Below are 19,940 nucleotides of genomic sequence, written 5' to 3'. Positions count from 1 at the left end.
GGATGAAGGCACATTGCAGTTGGTTGAGAAATCATGTGGTGGTAAGAATGAAAAGGAGAGAGTGAAATAGATTGAGGAGAATGTCAGAGAGAAATTTTAATTTTAAAATATTTGCTTACTTTTATTAAGATTTTTTTCATAAACCAAGGAGAAAGTGCTGCAAGAACTAGAAAACTGGGAAAAAAAAAAAGAAAGAAAAGAAAAAGCACAGTTGATTGGAAAGACTTACGAAGCTACAGAAAGAGGCAGAATTCAGGACAGAGGGAATATGTTTGTAGAGATAAAGTTACCTTCTGGCATTAGTGGCAAGCCAGAAGAAAACATACCTAGATAAATGTGCATGTTGGAGTCAGTATCTAGAGGGAGATCAAGCTTCTTAACCTCATTTTTCTCAGGAAGGCATGAAATTTGATATTTTGCTGAGTATAAAGAAAAGTGAAGTTCGACTGGAGCTTCAAAAGATTACCAAAAAGCTTAGATTAGATCCTGAAGGACTGAATAACAAGTAAAGAGATTGGCCTGTTAAGGTGCATCAGTCAAACTGGAAATAATAAATTTGGAGTGCAGACCCAGCAGCCCTGAAGTAGAAACCAAAAGTTCATGTCACAGGTTTGATGAAAATTGGTGATTCGAAGGGCAATCCATTCAAACAATAATGGAAAGTTTGGTGAAACCGTGAGTGATCAAGTATTCCTAATTGTTAAACTTTGTCTCCTGGATAGTCAGGAAGAGTAGGAAGCAAAAATTTGGAGAAAATTTAAAGATCAAGTGCTGTATTGCCTCCAAAGGTAAAATAATTTATAATTGGTGTTAGGTAGACTTCTGACAAATTCTTTCATTCTCAAAATTGCAACTACTGAATATGAATATACGTCCCATGTTGTCGGTCAAACATTTTTAAATGAAGATCTATCCTCTGAAATATTATAGGACCACATTTTAAAACTATGCATTTATGTCTAGAATGTGTACACTTGAGTGGTATTTTTTTTAATCACAGCAAGACAATTACTTATGAATAGTATTCCCAAATCAGAGGAATTCATATGCAAATTATAGTTCAGTTGCAGATAGATGTCCCCAGTTTTTGAAATACATCAGTGAAATCTGAAAAAAGCAATTTACAAGTTTTCAACCCTTTAAGACTCAAATGAGTACTTGAAATGTGATACTTAAACAAGAGGACAGCTGGATTACTTAGGTTTAAGAGTAGTTAAGCCAGATGCATTGTTTCACGCTTCTATTCCCAGGGCTTTGGGAGGCCAAGGTATGTGGATCACTTGAGCCCAGGGATTTGAGACCACCCAGAGCAACATAGGGAGACCCTATCTCTACAAAAAATACAGAAATTAGCTGGACTGGGTGGAACCTGCCTTTGGTCCCAGCTATTTGGGAGGCTGAGGGAGGAGGATCACTTGAGCCCAAGAGGTTGAGGCTGCAGCTAGCTGAGATAGCACTACTGTACTCCAGACCGAGACACAGCAAGATCATGTTTAAAAAATACATAAAAGAATAAGAGTAGTTGTGGATAAAGATAATTATTCATGAGAAGAACCATTTATTTTATGCTGAATAAAGTTTTCACTTTTTTCAGTATTCTAAATTTGAAGTTTCTGTATCTTAAACAATGCTGACAGTCATGTTACTGTACTTAGAATCATTGTTAAACAGTTCTTATCCCATCTGGAAAGAACATAAAATGTATATGTTAGTGCCAGTATTATATGTATATTTTATTTATGGATGCTACAATTGTGTTCTTCCCCTGTCTGTGACTCTGCTTAGATTGGTGTGCATGGCAAATCTAGTTACTTCGCACACTCTGATTTAAGAAACTTTGTATTTATTTCCATAGTGATGCACTTCATTGTGTGAAAATTAGAATACACAGCTATTAACTTTATTGCTCCCCAGCTCAAAGTCAGCAGTTTTTCAGTTTGTTAGATTTACAGTCCATCCTTACAAGACTTGAGATTACTACATTCATCAGACAACAAACAGAAGGAATCAATATTATTAAAAAATGAATGGCAGGAAAAAAATTCAGCTCTAGAATGGAGGTTGGGTTAACTGTTAAATACTTTGCTTAAACATCTTATTTCTCAGTTTTAAAATCTAACAAGAATACAAAGTATGTTTTCAAGCTATATTCTTGGCTTATAATATGAATTCAATTTGGATACAGTTTTATTTTATTTGCATTCAACATAGAAAAGTTTTCAAAAAATATGTATCTAATAGCTTTATGAACATTAAAATACGCAAGTTGATGTTCAATAGAAACTTAAAATACTGAGAATATTCTATGTTTTAAAAGGCTAAGAATTTCTAGCTTCAACCCTTATACAGATGTTACCTCATAAGAATTATAACTTTTGCTTACCTCCTGATTTACTAATATTGAAATTAGCTAGTTCTATCTGAGCTTTTATTCTCAGCATCATCTAAACTTGTGTCAAAAAATTATCAAGTAATTATTTAATCTGATTCTATTTCCAAATTGTGTCAAAAAATTATTAAGTAATTATTTAATCTGATTCTATTTCCAAATTGTATAATTTTAAACAAAATACCTTACTTTTTTTATTAGAATGTATTTTTTCACATATATTAGAGATTTTATAGTGACAAAATATTAAATGATTTAGCGACATTTTTGTGTATCCAGAAAATATTTCTTTTCAAAGAAAAGGTTTTTAGTGACTGTCAGAGATCCACATTTACCTGGCTTACTTCAGAACCACAATATGTGACTTTTTCACGGGAAACACTACATCTCTGAAAACTTTTATTTTCCTCCTAATATTTTTATGATTCCTTTCCTGTGTCCTCATAGTAGCCTTTTCAAATTTAATTATTGCATTCTCTTCTTTCTATATCACACATTCTTCAACTCACTGTCTTTATGTCCTTACTTCCCTGCTTTTATTCTGTCCTTCTCAACTACAGCAATTCCACCTGTGATGTAAGAATCAGTAACTAGCCTTATTTTGCTTTGACCAAATTATCAATGGCCTCTTCATAGCATTTCCTATGTCAACTAACCTGGCATTAACTATATATGTATTAATTACGTAGATATAACATACATATTTGTGTACTATTTTAGTTTGCTAAGACTTTTATATGTTTTCTAATCTGATTGTTACAACCATTGTTGAATGAACACAGTCACGACTACATGTATGAACAAATTAACTAATGGATGTCCTTCATACCTGGAAACCAATAAATATATGCTAATTATTTAGAAAATTGTTCTTTTAACAAAAGCTTCGGTAACGTTTAGTTCACCCTAAAACATTCTGACTCTATTACTGCTCAAAAGTAAAACATTGTTACAAAAATTACAAGGTCTAGTCTCTACTGTCAATTTCTAAATGAGAGTAAAAATCAGGGAATTAGGCTTGGATGTAAACCTACCAAGGTAACCTAGGAACTCTCATAATTAGGGAAATACATCATTTTTCTTTTCTTAAATAAGATTATTTTTTAGCAGTAATGCCCAGGTGGATTTTACAAAAAATTAGTAAGAATTAAAAATCTATACCAAAAACAAAACAGTCTGTACTTTTTTTTTTTTTTTTTTTTTGAGATGAATTTTCACTCTTGTTGCCCAGGCTGGAATGTAGTGGCACAATCTTGGCTCACTGCAATCTCCACCTCCTGGGGTCAAGCGATTCTCCTGCCTCAGACTCCCGAGTAACTGGGATTACAGGCACCTGCCACCATGCCCAGCTAATTTTTATATTTTCAGTGGAGACGAGGTTTCACCATGTTGGCCAGGCTGGTCTCGAACTCCTGACCTCAGGTGATCCACTGGCTTTGGTCTCCTAAAGTATGTGCTTTTTTTCTTTAATTAACATTTGTAAGTTTAACATTTATTGAAATAATTTTTGCAGCATTATCTAAGTTTTAAATTGTATGTGTCTTGAGTCCATTTTTCTTACCAGCACCTAAGGATTACATTCTTTTCAGAGATACTGTTCAATAAAATGCAGAAAAAAATTTAGAAATTTTTCTGTATCTAGCTCAATAATAGTTTCATTGATGATGGTACCATGATGATGGTGTGTGATCCGTTCCCTCTAGTTAAGTGATGCTCCTATACTGCAAGCTCACTGCATGTGTCATCCAAATTTCTGTCTCAGCTAATTTGCAAATTAGTAAATATTCTGATGCTTCTGGTCATTTTTTCAAATTGTCAAGCCTCGACTACAAAGAGTCTATGGTACCTTTTCTTGAGCTGTTGTGCCTTCTCATGATCTTTAGATTCTGTCACTAGAGAACGGTTTAAAAGTAAGCTTCTTTCTCAGGCATGCAAATTCTAGGGCAGATAAGGTTAAGGGCACCTCATTATGCTATCTTTGAAAAAGACAAGGAGAATGGTGACCCATAGATTTAATAGTAGGTGAAACAGATTAAGCAATAACTTGCCAGGCAAAAGAAATCAAATAAAGTAAATTGAGCATCATAAGTAGAAGAAATTTTATTCCGCACCAAGTGAGAGTGGCACATAGATATAGAAAAGAGACAAGTTATAAAGAACATGAACATTCTCAGGTGGCTTTTCACATCTCTAGGGGAAAAATAAACCACTTACTAAGGGATGGGGGAAATCTGACTAAAACTAGACCCTTCTTCGGCACTAACCAAGTTTAGAAAAGAAATACAAGCCAGAATAAATGTTAATTCAACTTTTTTACTTAATTTTGACATGTGATATCAATACAGAAAGGTAAATGAAATGATATGTACAGTTTGAGAAATTATTACAAGATAAACAACTATGAAACCACTCAAATCCAGAAATAGATCAGAAATAAATGGACTTCCAGAAGCCCATCATCTGCTCCTCCCCAATTACAGCAGTATCTCTCCGTGGGAGGTAACTACTGGTAGGACTTTAGTGATAAGCAGGCACCTCAGGGTTTCTTTGGTTTTGTCACATCTGCATCCAGAAACAGTTCTGTGTTACCCATTTCAGAAAGTTAGCTGATTAAAATTAATAGTATGTGTTATGTAGGCATTGCTTCATTTTTTTTTTCAAAATTATAGCCAGGAGATTGAGTTTTCTGCATCTTTATTTTACACATTTTCGTTGCTGAGTAACACCCCATTACAACAATACACTAAACCAGTAATCCTCAAAGTGTAGTCTGCTGATGTCTTGTGTTCTCAAATCTTTTTCGGGGGCTCCACAAGGTCAAACTATTTTTATTACAATACTGTAATGCTATTTGACTTTTTAACTGTTTTATTTGCATGGATATTGCAAAGTAACAACCAGGTAATGCTGCTAGTGATGTAATATGCATCAATTCAGTGGCAACAAACTGTCACAGTAGCCACTGTGCAATAGTTTAAATTGTGACTAAATTCATGACTTTTTCATGGAATATTCTTTTTACTAAAATAATTACAGTTGACTGTAATCCCAACCTTTTGGGGGCTCAAGGCATGTGGATCACTTAAGCCCAGGAGTTCAAGACCAGTTTAAGCAACATGCTAAAACCCTGTCTCTACAAACAAACAAAAAAACAAAAAAATTATCCAGGTACAGTGGTGCATACCTGTAATTCCAGCTACTCGAGAGGCTGAGGCAAAAGGATCACCTGAGTCCAGGGAGGTTGAGGCTGCAGTGTGCCGTGGTCATGCCACTGCACTCCAGTATGGGCAGGCAATAGACTGAGACCCTGACTCAAACAAAACAAAACCAACTATATATATATACATATATATATATATATATATATATATGCATATATATAGCATACATATATATACATATATATAGCATACATATATATACATATATATAACAACCATATATATAGACAGACACACATATTCCTTAGTCTGAATAACATATAAATATATACATATTTATATGTAATATATGTATATACACACAACTATTGATGTTATTACAAATATATACATATTATATGTAATATATGTATATATTTGTAATAACATCAATAGTTATGTGAATCAGTGCACCACAATATATTTTAATTTTATTCTTAAGGGGTACTTGGGTTGTTTCTAACAGGGATTGTAATGAACATTTCTTTGAAGATTATGGTACATGTTTCTTGGTGCACATGTGCAAAAATTTCTCTGAGGTATTTACCTAGAAGAAAAATTACTGAATTACCATATCTTCTATTACTAGATAATTATTTTTAGAAATATTTTATATAGTCTAGATACTAGGCCTTTTCACATTAGGCATATTACAAATATTTTCTCTCACTCACATTTTTCTTTTCATTTAGATCCTTTCCAAAAACAGTAACAAAAAAAAAAGACAGGAAATGAAATCATAAAAGATTGATAGATTTGATTACAAGTAATTTTTTAAAAATCATATTATTAAAACACCACAGTAAAAACACAAAATGCAAAAAAAAAAAAAAAGCTGGAGGGATAACAGTCAAAATACAGAGTCCTTGTTTTTGTTATACAAGTTCTCATAAAATCATTGAGGACAAAGAAAAACTAACTAATTAATGAGATTATACAATGGGAAAGCAGTTCACAAAATAAACATAGATGACCAGTGCACTAAAAAAATAAGATTAACTGCACTTACAATCAGATGAACATGCAAAACATATCAAAAAGAAAAGAAGATTAACCAGCCATGGTGGCTAATACCTGTAATCCTAGCACTTTGGGAGGCCAAGGCAGGAGAATTACTTGAGGCTAGGAGTTTGAGACTGGCCTGGGCAAAATAACAAGACTCCATCTTTACAATTTTTTTTTTTTTAAATAGCTAAGTGTGATGGCACTTGCCTATAGTACACTAGCTGCCCATGTGGCTGAGGCAGGAGAATTGCTTGAGCCTGGAAGTGGGAGGCTGCAATGAGCCAAGATCTTGCCACTGCACTCCATCCAGGACCATAGAGTGAGATCCCATCTCAAAGAAAAAAAAAATGAAAGTTTTTTAAAAAGAAAAAAATCAAGAAGTCTCATTTATTAATTAGAAAGATTATTTAAAATAATATAATTTTAATAAATTATTTAATAGAACAAACTCGAGAACAACAAAGGTTTAAGGAACCAGATATTTACTTCTGTGATTTGCTATTGAAGGGCAAATTGGCATAATTTTTTTAGAGTGGTTCTTATAAACAGTTGATTCAGACGTTTTGAGAAGCTTAAATGTATTTTTGAAATAAAATTAATTTACTTTGTTAAATCCTGTGATAGATGCACCAATAACATATCTACAATTTTTCTTTTGTTTTAGTAAATAACAGAAAATGGCTTGAGTGCATGTGATTTATGAACAAAAGTGTATTGTTTTTCACAGAATCTACGAATCTCATAAAATTGATTTAAAGTTATTTCAGAATGTTTCTGAGATTTCCCTAAAATTCATTTATGTAGAATTTTATAATATTACTGAAAAAGTTAATGTTGGTTTTATAATTTCAAATATTAATACTTTACTATTTACAATTTTACAGTACATTTATAGAGGAAATACTAAATGTCAAGCATGATTATATGTATTTTTTTAATGAACTTAATTCTAGGAGGTCGTTTTCTAATCCTCATTTTACTGAGGAAAAACTGAGGTTAAGTAACTTTTAAGATATCACACAGTAAATTCCAGAGGCAAGATTCTTCCTTGTTATTCATATAAAAATTTTGTATATAAAAAAGAGTGAATTATCATAAAATATAAAAATGTTTGGTTCCTGGAAAGCATTGAGATTCTACAATGTATTTCTTAAATAAATAACACTGTTTCGTTATTGAAATAGTTTTTTACTAGCTAACTTTAGAAGCCCTAACTTGCTCATTTTTCATGTTGTATGAATATAGCAAGTGATTTGGGTGCAAGGAGTTTATTTCAAGGTGTAAATATAATCATGTCAGTACGCAACTTTCTAGCAATTCTCCTTAGCTAGTCGTTATTTAAAAAATTTAAGAAATACAGTATTTTTGTTATAGGTTTTATAATCAGCCTGGAATATTTGATACACTAACTTCCACTATTGTAAAACAAAATAAAATGAGCAAATAAACAAAAATCTCTTCCATATGATGTCAGAACAGCTAAAGAAGCTTCTTTGATTAAGAAAGTTCCATGTGAAGTGCTGTGTAGATTCACTGTAGGCATTAAGGACAGAATGGGGAGAAGTCATTTACATTTTGAGAAAGCTTCTGCCTTGCAAAGGAATTTTCTTAAGGTAACTTGTATTCATATCTTAATAATAAAAGGCTCAAAATTAAGCATTGCAATTGCCATTTATAGTGCAAAGAAAAATGCAATCTTGAACAATTTAGTTACTTTTTTTTATTTTTCTGAATCATCGTCTTCTTTTAACTATTATTCAAAAGATGGTGTTTTCTTTTTGTCCTTTGTGGGGTATCCTGCACTTTGGTGAGGAGTAAAATGTTGTCATTTCCTTTCATTCTCATTACCATACTCATTGTTCTCTTTAGTTGGGTGCTTTTTGAATGACATCCTTGTCCTGCAGAGAGCTGCAGGACTCCATCAGATCTGTTCAGGCACCTGAGCCTAATTAAGGAAGTTCTAACTACTCTTTTTATCGTAGATTTGGTAAATCAGGGTGTTTACACCTAAGTCTCTTACGATTGAGTGAATAAAATGAATCATTGCTAAAGATCACAAAGCATATCACATATTCACGTTACATATCTAATAGAGAGAACATGACACATTCTCATGTAAGAATCTGTTTATTCATAGTGCCCATGGTGTGGTATAGATAGCATACCATTTGTACAGTAACAGTTGGAATAGTGTAAACTGCTGAATTGTGAACTATAACAACTGAATTGAAAAAGAGAAAAAAAAAGAAATAGTCTTGGACAGTGGAAATTGAAGAAGAGTAATTGGTATTCTTCTGATCATCTGGTTTCTCTATGTTGACTTCTCTTTGGTTACATCAAGTATCATTAGCAATATGGTTGTATGAACTCTGGCTAATGTAAGCAGCAAAGAAATATACTGGAAGAATATCTGATCCCTTAGAGAATCACTGAAGAGGCTGAAGAGCCCAGCTAGAGAAAAGGGCATGCAGGAAGCAAAGAATGCTAAGCACACAAGCCTGGAGCCTCCTTCAGTTAAGGAGGTTGCTGATAGCACGATCAGCACAGGATGTGGGATAATAAAGCTTCTGCTGGACTCTCATTCTGGTCATTGCTATGAGTTGTTTATTATCTATTTGAGCATCTTCATATTATTTTTTTCAGGACTTAAAATCCCGAAAAAATTAGGTCATTGGCTTGACCTAGGTCACAGCCTACACTGCAATTATCAAGAAACAGAGAGGGAACCCCTGATGCTTTCAGCCTTGTGATGGGGAAATGGTCCTTGCTTCCCCAAAAGGCATTTGCAAGGAAGACCTTGAATGTTGTTTAGTTGAAAGACCATGGCCCACTTCAATCATCACTGTTATATCCACAGATAATAGAGTGTTGGAAAGAACATAACTGAAAAACAACTGTGTTCTAATTCAAATTCAGTTGTTTAGCATGGTGTGACCTTCTGTACTCCTTGGTGTCCTTAGTGTTAAACTGGGATACTATTATTCTGTCCCAGATATCTCATTTCATTGTAAGGAGTCAAATGAGATAATTTATTAAGGCTTCTTTAAGTTTCTTTTCACTTAAAAAATGTAGTAAGGATCTACCTGTGTGAACAAAATAAAAAAGGAAGAAAGAAAGAAAGTAATAGTAACCATTTATTTGCTAAGAAATATAGACATGTGAGGTATGAGGTATTAACAACATTTTTATTTAAACATATATTGAGAATATACATTTTTATTCTTCATTGTTTGAAATTTAAGACAAATGGTTGAAAAACCAAACAGTGCTGTGATAAATATAAAAAACTTAGGAGAACAGAAAATTAATGCTGAGGTATTACCCTGCATTGGGGATCTTTCTCCCAACTCAACCATTCATTTTTGTGAGTAAGGGAGTAGACATTCTTATAAAACCCCACCTGTAGAAAGAGGTGACTGGTCTAATGACGGATCTTTCACCGAACGTGACCAATCAGAACTCGGTCCCAAAGCTTTGAAACTTGGAACCATCTATAAAGTGTGTTCCTGATCAGAAGCACTATTGTGTAGTATGCATCATTGTTGAATAGATATTCAGTGTGTCTGCTCATTGTGGTGCTGGGGGAATCACTGAAGCAGGAGAGTAAAGTCCACATCCTTAGTAAGTGCTTTTTCCATAGAGGATTAAACATTCGTCCCTGGAAGAGATCAGGTGTAATCAGTGTGCAGCCAAGTTTTCAGTGTTTGCCTCTGCTAATTGCATATTGGAAACTCAGGAGTATCCAGACCAGCTTGTTGAGTTTTCAGCCTCTGCTATTTGCATATTGGAAACTTGGAGCACCAGTATCTAGATCAGCTTTTTGAGAAAAACCTCCATCGTTCAGCCCATGAACCACTTCAGTCTCCTCTGCACGGCCATTTTGCATATGCTATGGGTAGGGCAAAAGCTGACTGACTTTCACCAGGTAGGTCACCTTGTCAACCAGATTGCTGGCTCTACGTAGTGGGTGCCTTCTAGTGGACATTTGCGCGGAAGATGAATGTTTTCACATGGTTGCCCATTTTGAGAATTTCAGTCACATATCATTTCCCCCAGGATCATGATCTTGCAACATTAATATTTGATGGTGACCCTGATGTCACCAGTTCTCCCAGAGATGCAATATTGTTTTTGGATTACTGTCCTGGTGGGGAGGAGTCCTTTCAGTGGCTTCCACTTGGCCTTCTACCATAAGAGTTTGTACTCCACAAATCAGGAAGCAAATATGGATTCTGCCAATAATTAGATAAATATCTTCTTAGTTCACGTGGTGTATCTGTAGAAATAACTACCAGTTGGGTCTACAGTTCCACAGGACTTAGAGTAAGATGCAATTGGGTCAAGACTTTCCATAGTGCTCAAGATGGTCAGGGTTCTGAGCCTTTATGAATAAGCCCCAGTAAGTAGCTTTGTTGTATTACCTAGGGACCCTCTAGAGATGGCTTCAAGGAAGGTGTTATAATGTAGCTCTTGTTATGAATTGAAACATTGCCTCTAAATCCTAGTCCTGAATACCTCAGGATGTGACTGTATTTCGAGATGGGACCTTTAAAGAGGTAATTAAGCTGAAATGAAGCCATTAGGGTGGCCATAATCCAATCTGACTAGTGTCCTTATAAGGCAAGGAAATTTGAACACATTTGAAAAAACACACCAGAAGTGCTCGTGCACAGAGTAACAACCATGTGAAAGAACATTGGCATCTGCAAGCCGAGGAGAGGATTCTCAGGGGAAGCCAGAGGTGCTGACACCTTGCTCTTGGTTTTCCAGACTCCAGAATCGTGAGATATAAAGTTCTGATTTTTAAGCCACTCAGCATGAGGTATTTTGTTGTGACACCCAAGCAAATTAATACAATTCTCTGCTGTAACAAAGCAGAGCTAACTTAGTAGCTCAAAATAACACAAATTTGTTGTCTTACATTTCTGCAAATTAGATGTTCAGAAGTGTCAACCTGGGCTAAAATCAAGTTGTCAACATGGCTGCATTCCTTTCTGGATACTCAAGGAGAAAATCTATTTCTCTGCCTTTTCCAGCTTCCAGAGGCCACACACATCCTTTGGCCTGTAGTTTCCTTTTTTCTATCATCAAAGTCAATAACCTTGCATCTTTCTGTTCATTCTTCCCATCACGTTATTGTCTCTGAATCTCTTCTGCCTCCCTCTGCTGCTTTTAAAGATCCTTGCGACTGAATTGGACTTACTCATTTAATCCAGAATAACTTCCCTATTTTAATGTCATCTGAACGAGCCCATTGTAACTATAATTCCATGTGTAATCTTAATTTTCCTTTGCCTTATAATGTAATATTGTTCTGGGAGTTCAGATATGGACACCTTTGTGGGGAGGGCATGCGTCTGCCCATCCCAGTCCTAATAGCCAAGTTGCTGGGTTGTTCCTACAGGGACTGATCACTGAAGAAGTAGATTTTTGACATTAGATTCCCACTCAGTAGACTTGAACATCTTCAGATTATGTAAGCCAAGTAACTGATTAAGACGCTACCCAACATTCCCATTCCATAAATATTCATTTCACTTTTAGATAATTAATATGGAGGGTTCTCTCTCCTCTGTCTCACAAATCTCCCGCTAGCCTGCCAGTCTGCCAGACCTAATCAGGAACTAGGGGTTAAGGGAACCATTTGATTCTGTCCAAAAAGGTCATCATTTTGGAGAAAGAAGGGCTGAGAGTGGATCTGGAGTGATAAATGAGAAAGGATCTATCCCCCAGCAGAGATGAGGAGACATAAGTCTTATCCTTTCCAATGACTACATTTCAAAGGAATGGCTTTCAGTTCCTTGAAAAAAATACTCCCAGGTCATTGAGGAAGACATTCCTAGGTGATAGAAAACATACATCTCAAAGGGACAGAGAGAGAATTCAAAATTGTAAGCCCTTTTCTAGTAAATGTTCTAATACAGGAGGCCAGGGACCTATTGTCAGTTATTGGCTAGAACAAACAGTAAATTCAGTAACAGTCCCTAGCTATCCTAGGAAGGAACTCAAAAGAGGGTTGGGTGGCCCCAGAGATGTGGCTTTGAGCTACTAGAAGCCATGTTAAAGTTTGGTGATTGCTTCTTGAAGAGTAGATGGTAGAAAACAAAACATATTTGGTGAAGTCTCTCAGTGCAGGGGTTTGAATGGAGTGTCCCTATTATCATTTACACAGTTCTCATCACCAGGTTAGAATTTGCCAATGAGTGATGCTCCCAAGTGATTTGGGGAGCAAAAGAGAAAAAGACATGTATACTCTGATTGTAGGCAGATCAGATAGCAGAGGACAGATCTGAGCTTTTAAGGTGTAAACCAGAAAGCATCTGAGACAGGTCTCAATTAATTTAGTTGTTTATTTTGCCAAGGTTAAGGATATTCCTGGAAAAAAGGAACACAGTCACAGAAAGCATCTCTGGTTTGTGACTTCAGGTGATTTTGAGGACTTCCATATTTAAAGGGGAAAAGCTGGCTGGAGGGAAAAGAGAAAGGGTATGGCAATCCACATCTTGCAAGAGAAATGGAGCAGGTAGTGGAATAATCAATCATATATTTCTCTCTTGCTCAGTAAATCTGCACTTTGCATAAGATAACATGAACATAAGTACCTGTGGAGATATTCAATCTTTTATCTATATCTATCTGCCTAGGAACAAAATGAAAGGCAGTTTCTTGCATGACTCAGCTTTCACCATTTTTTTTTTTCCTTTTGTCAGTTAATTGGGTTCCTGAGTTCTTGTTTTCCTTTCACAAAGCCCATCTTGGAGCTTTAAGCAGTTTATGGAGATATTATGAGGGAAACAGAAAAATGTATAGAATAAGCAATTATGTACATTTATGAAGGCTACTTGACCCATGTGACTAAGTTAGAAAGAACATCACAGAACAAACATTCTAGTTCATGCTGTGTCACTAGCCAGGTGGCCCTAGATAATTTATTGAAGCGCCTTTAAGTTTTCTCATTGCAAAATAAAGAGGGTTTGCTATGAAAATAAAAGACAATGGAGCATGCAAAATTGCTATAAAGTCAATGGCATTCAACTAGCAACAATCGATTTGGCTATAGTATAAATTCTGTTCTCTCTTTTGGGCCCCTAGGCTGACATTCCATCATGATTTCACAGACTTCTGGCTAAGAATTTGCTTAATGTATTTTGCTCTGGCTTAAATTAATTGACACTTCTACAACTTTGAAACTTATTCAAACTTTCCTATAATTCTGAAGCCATACTTCCCTAAACACAGTGCAGTGTGCATTCATGTTTTTAAAATAGCACATAAAAATGATCTCAAAATCACGTTTTGCATTTTTGTGTCTTTTTAGTTAAGACATCATCACGAGGAAAGAGTGAATTGTCGAATGTTGCTTGCAAGAGACAGCTGATCTGGCAAGGAAATTAGTCATTCGTATTTTGGGCATATGTTATCCATTCTACTTCCCCAATTGTCTGAGGACAGTGTAACTTTTAGGGTCTTAGATACACTTACTTACCTTTTAGTGTGAGGTTGTCTATTTATCTAGCTAGGAGTTGGGTTGCGTAGAACATTTCCTGTAGGTACAGCAGTCAGAAGCTAAAATTACCTGTTTGTTGCCTCTACTCTATTTAGGTTCCCTACAAACTTCCCTTTCAAAAAAACCTTGCATCTCTTTCAGCTGTCATCTGCTGTTATTATACTGGAGCTCTGTTGATGGAGGGGTGAAGTTTGGGGATCGGGAGAAGCATTCTATAGTCTTATGATTAAATCTCTGTCTTTTAATGGGCCCTTGTCCCTGGACTATGAACTTCATCAGTGTTTCTAAACTTTTTTTTTTTCCTTTTTCTCTGTCAAGTTGAATTGGAACTGGAAGCCTAGAGGAAGCTAGAGTTGCATAGTTTCCCTTCAGCTGCTTAGGTAAGATAACGCTCTTAATAAAGTCTTTTCGCTGGGGGAGTAAGCCTTTGTTACGGGAAATGCTCTAATTATATTTTTAAATGATTACTTTTCCCCTCTCTATGCCAGGGACATCAGGTGATATTTTTGGTACATACCATGAAAACCAAGTGGGATTCCTGGAAGTAAAGCCTGTAAGTGTGTAGGGGCTCCTCTAAGACTGCAGCCCCCAGGAGGCTCCAATGCTCACTCTGCTCCATATTCAGCCTGTTGCCAAATTCCTGCTTAGGTGTTCCTGCCAGTTTGCGGTTCCACTGACATCTGCTGCAGGTAATCTGATCTTTGCTGTGATGCCCTGTAATCTCCTGTCTTTCCCAGGTTCAGGCTGGTGGTTTCCCTGAGACCTCAGTTCTCTGATGGGTCTAAGATGTCACTGATTTTAAGTTTCTCCGGCCTTTTTTGTGGTGTAGGGATAAGAGTGATGACTTCTAAGCTCTTCGGTGTTGAAGTTGAAACTAGAAGTCTTCCATGTACTTTCTTCTAAAAATAGTATGGCATAGTGCAGTGTTTCTCAAAAGAAAATACACATATTGATCTCTACGCCTAAGTGTTGATATATTATTTTATTATAATTTTATGTTAAAATATAGAAACACACAGGGAGGGGAACATCACACACTGTGGCCTTTTGGGGTTTGGGGCTAGGAGAGGGGTACCAGTAGGACAAATACCTAATGTAGATGACTGGGGGGATGGATGCGGCAAACCACCCAGGCATGTGTATACCTACGTAACAAACCTGCGTGATCTGCACATGTACCCCAGAACTTAAAGCATAATAAATAAAATAATTTTTAAAAAGTCAAATGATAAAAAAGATTTTAAAAATAATAAAATAATATAGAAACACAAATTTAGACCTAAATGCCATAAGCCTACAGTTCTTAACCAAGTTTTTTGAAATTTAATTCATCTGTTAAATTTTAAAATCTCACAAACTATTAAAATTTTAACTAACACCACCAATTTAAGATTGTGTGGGTGAGCCAAAATATTATTATAGGTTTAATAGAAGAAATATACTATTTAGTTCTGATATTATCCTTGGTCTATTTCTGTTTTTTGACTTCAATAATTCTCATATAGGAAAGTTCTGTTTAATAAGGCTATATAAAATGTTACTGGAACATCACAGTTTTCTACTTATGATATCAAACAGAAAGTTCTGCCATTATGCAATTTTTCAGTATCAGTTTTAATGAAGTGTGTTTTGATAATTCTGTAAATGTATTACAATCACATGGCAATATGTGTCCATTGAAGCATTATTAAAATCTGTATTTAAATCACTACTTATTCCTTTGAATTCAGAACATGAAAAAATTTATCTCTATAATTATCAAATATTAATATTAATGTAATATATCAAAATATATTAATGGCATATTATGACTATATGTATATATGTATAACATGTATATATGATAAAGTTAATAATATATAACAATATTAACTACATACATATTATAATACGTAGTTAATATATTATGACTAACAACCTGTTACGACTTTACATATACAAAATACCTCTTAATGAGTGTAAATTGTTAAATCTTCTTTTGAGTTCAGTATACCTCTACCACAATAAGCCCTAGGATATTTGAATCAATTCTTTCAAGCCATTTGTCTATTTGATTATGAATCTCTATTTGGTCACTGGGCATAATCTTACATAGACCTCATTCTAGACACATATATCCATAAACAACAAAAATGAAACAATTGGGATCCATCACAGTAACTGTTAACAGAGTAATTATCCACATGATCTGGAATTTGCACATATCTGTGGTTTGTTTTCTGTATGCTGTTTTTGATAAACATATTATAGTCCCTTAATAATACATACATCTAGTTCACATTAAGAAAAAACTGTATTTTGCCAAATTTTATTATCAGACTGGGTTTAAAAACCAGCTCCGAAGACTCATAACTCTATGATCTTGAGATGTTTACTTAACATCTCTAAACTTTGATTTCTCAATTAGAGAAGTCATATGACAAAGTTGCTATGAAGTCAAATGAAGAATGAATGCCGAGTCCCAACACTTTAGACATTCTCTCTGTTCTTTCAATTAGTTATTAGCTTAAACTGAACATTTTTTACATGGTTCCCTGGTAAAGGTGTTTTTACGTATAGTAAGACCTAATAGATAATACTATGTTATATAATATATAATTATCATGTATAAAACTATAAATAAATATATGGTACATAGGTAGACAGGTGGAAAGGGAATTTTTTAAATGAAAAATTAGATTGGCTGAAGAAAGTGGAAATCATCACACAGAGAAGTGGTTAGCATTGTGGAAGTACAGATACATACCAAACAATATTACAGAGACATGCTAGAAATAAACCACACTGACAGAAATCTCATTAGGATAGACTTTTGGAAGATTGGTGTCTTCACTTGTTATTCCTGGAGTCTGACTTTTCTTATCATGTAGTATCATCAGGGATATCTAAATTTAACAATATATGAAGGAGTTCTTAAACTTCAGATTTTGTAATAATTATAATAGGAAAGAGTATGAGTTTTGTAGTCTCCAGTTCCACTTCAATAAGAATTTGATGAGGAATAGCCAATAGCATTCACGCTGGTCCAGGCTGGATCAAATTGTGATCCTACTTCTTATCTTAAACCTGCCTGTTTAGAAATTATACAGCTTGCTTTGAGGCCTGTCTTACTCTACTATTAGCCCTTTAGTGTTTACCTTAAGAATGACTGAATAATACTGTTACTTTGCATCTCTCAAAGGCCATACCCTGTTCCTGCATGCTTTCTCCCACATGTTTTGTCTTCTGAAAGATGGTGTCCATGGGCATGGCAATTTGGGGCATCTTTTGGTAGGAAGTATGATTTCTCCTGTTTGAGCACAAAGAAGTGCATATGGAATATAAACTAAACGCATTCTCCCAGAAGACTCAATTGTAAAAGTTAGCTCCTTAATGTAGTGTTGAATGTTTTTATGTGAGTCATACTTGACCTTCTTGAGTGTTATTTAAATAACAGAGATGAATTGTATAAAACCCTGAGGGATAGCAGAAGAGAAAGGGCATCCCTTTTATCTGATCCCATGCCTGAGATTCCTTCCCTCCACCATACTACTGAAAATAAACAACTTGTCAGGTGTTCCAAAAATTAATGCTTATGTCAGTATAGAGAGAGCAGAAGTGAGTGTTACTATTTTATTACTTGTACTTACTGGGCATCATATTCTTTCTTCATGTGTTTTGCATTTTAGGCTAGAGATAAAGGTAGAGGAAAAAGGATTTTTAAAAAGCAAAGTACTTAAACATGGAGTCCTTTTTTTTTTTTTATTTTTGAGACGGGGTCTTGCTCACTCTGTCTCCCAGGCTGAAGTGTAGTGATGCGATCTCAGCTCACTTCAACCTCTGCCTCCTTGGTTCAAGAGGTTCTCCTGCCTCAGCCTCCAGAGTAGCTGAAATTACAGGCATGTGCCACCAAGCCTGGCTAATTTTCATATTTTTAGTAGAAACGGGGTTTCGGCATGTTGGCCAGACTGGTCTCAAACTCCTGACCTCAAGCGATCCACCCACCTCGGCCACCCAAAGTCCTGGGATTACAGGCGTGAGCGCTAGTGCTCGGTCAAACATGACATCTTTACTCAACATTATAATAATACAAAAGAAGAGATCATGAGAATTAATGAATGTTTTGGAAGGCCTACGTGCAAACATTACTTAGAAAAAAGGAAAGCTCAATCTGCCGTGAACTATGTGCTTTGTTTCAGCAACCCTTTTTTCTTTTCCTTTTCACTTCTCTTTTTTTTTTTTTTTTTTTTTCCTGTAGTGTCCTAAATGGGACGAAGAGTGAGTTATCTGACAAATTTAGATTTTGCAAACCTGGGCATTGATGAGAGTGCTATTGAAACACATTAAGAAATATTTTCAACACACAAATGTGTCATTTCCTTTCTTCATGTCCCAGATGCTGAAATACTATGAAATAAAGATTTTAGGTTTCAATTTTAAGGAGAGAGAAGTGGATAAATCAGTGCTGCTTTCTTTCGGACCAAAGGTAAAAAAAAAAAAAAAAAAAAAAGAAAGAAAAAAAAAGCCTTATTTTAATTTTTTCTTTTCCAGAATTGCTTCTATTGGTTGTTATGTGTCTACTCTGTGTGTGTGTGTGCGTGCATGAATGTGTGTGATACGTGATATATTTGTGTGTGTGTGTATGTGTGTGTGTGTGTGTGTGTGTGTGTGTATAGGATCAGTAATTTCTAGTTGAATGCTTTATTCTATCACCACAAATTTAGTTTTGTTGTTTTTGATAATCAAAAAATAGAGATGTCTGCTAAATTTTCCATGAGTAAAAAATATGTGTTCACAAATACACATGAAATACACTAAATATTGTGTGGTTTGAAGTGGCAAGATGGCTTTTTTATATCATGCATATTTTGTTTAAAATATTGGCTTTATTCAAAGTATAATTTGATATGTTTCAGTATTCTCCTTTCCTAACTTTTAATGCAACATTTTTGGTTTTAATGCCTTTTATTATCTTTCCTTGATTATATAGCAAATACTGGCTGAGTTATCTATTATATGCTCTTCATTGAACTAGATGTGGGGAAAGGATACAAAAAAAAAAAATACAGTTCTTTTTGTATTTAGGAATCTTCTGATTTAAAATATATCCCCAAATAGGCATAATGTAATTTGAGAACCTCAAGTAGTATGAAAGTACTTTGCTAATTACTATGAAAATATAGACAAGGCCAGAATTACTTCTCTGGGAGAAAAGACCACCAAAAAACACATCTTCATGGAGACGCTAGAAATCCAATTAATCTTGAAGAATAATTAAGATTCACACAGCATATAATGGGGGTGTTGACCAGGGAAAAATAGTTATTGAAAAATCACAGAACTGAAGTTATGAATGTTTTATGCATTGATTGGCAACTTTATGCCGTGGGTAAGAGCTGATCTTCTGGGAATAGACTGTGTTCAAATTCCAGCTCCCCTATTCCATAGCTGAGTAAGATTGACTAGTTACTTATACATTTCAGACCTTAGCTCCCTAACATGTAAAATAGAGAAAATACTACTGTATACCCCATGAATATACTGTGAGAACAAAATAAAAACAGTTCATATTAGAAAATGGTATTTTAAAACAACAGTGATTCATACATTGATGGTTTTCTGTGTACCAGGCAATTTGCAAAAATTATTTATAATTCTAACAATAATTATTTAACTTTATATTGTGATCATTTTTATGTATCTAAAGAAACTTCAACTCAAATAAGTTAAAATATTTGCCTAAAGTCACACAGCTAAATACTGTCACAGCCAATATTCAAATCTAGATTTCAGATTCAAAACTTAATGCTGTTTACTCTTTGCTACCAAGGATGACTATCAGTGACATCAGGCACAATAT

The 19,940-nt window shown here is 34.8% G+C and overlaps 1 protein-coding gene across 8 annotated transcripts in view; it reads left to right on the top strand.

Moving 5' to 3' along the window:
- MSR1 (macrophage scavenger receptor 1) overlaps positions 1-19,940 on the top strand; it is a 568,786-nt gene that overhangs the window by 250,759 nt on the left and 298,087 nt on the right. For 3 of the 8 annotated variants that reach the window (XM_074383957.1, XM_074383956.1, XM_039461187.2), the window contains exons 1-3: positions 14,036-14,481; positions 14,590-14,790; positions 18,339-18,566. The gene's annotated coding sequence lies outside the window, so the exon portion shown is untranslated. Of the gene's footprint in view, positions 1-14,035; positions 14,482-14,589; positions 14,791-18,338; positions 18,567-19,940 lie in introns of those variants that run through there. The other 5 variants (XM_074383953.1, XM_074383954.1, XM_074383955.1 and 2 more) reach the window with 5 other exon arrangements.

The sequence above is a fragment of the Saimiri boliviensis genome, chromosome 13 (genome assembly GCF_048565385.1).
Source record: "Saimiri boliviensis isolate mSaiBol1 chromosome 13, mSaiBol1.pri, whole genome shotgun sequence".
Classification (NCBI taxonomy): Eukaryota; Metazoa; Chordata; class Mammalia; order Primates; family Cebidae; genus Saimiri; species Saimiri boliviensis.
Note: the sequence above shows the minus strand (reverse complement) of the source record. Positions and strands in the feature narration are given on the sequence as shown.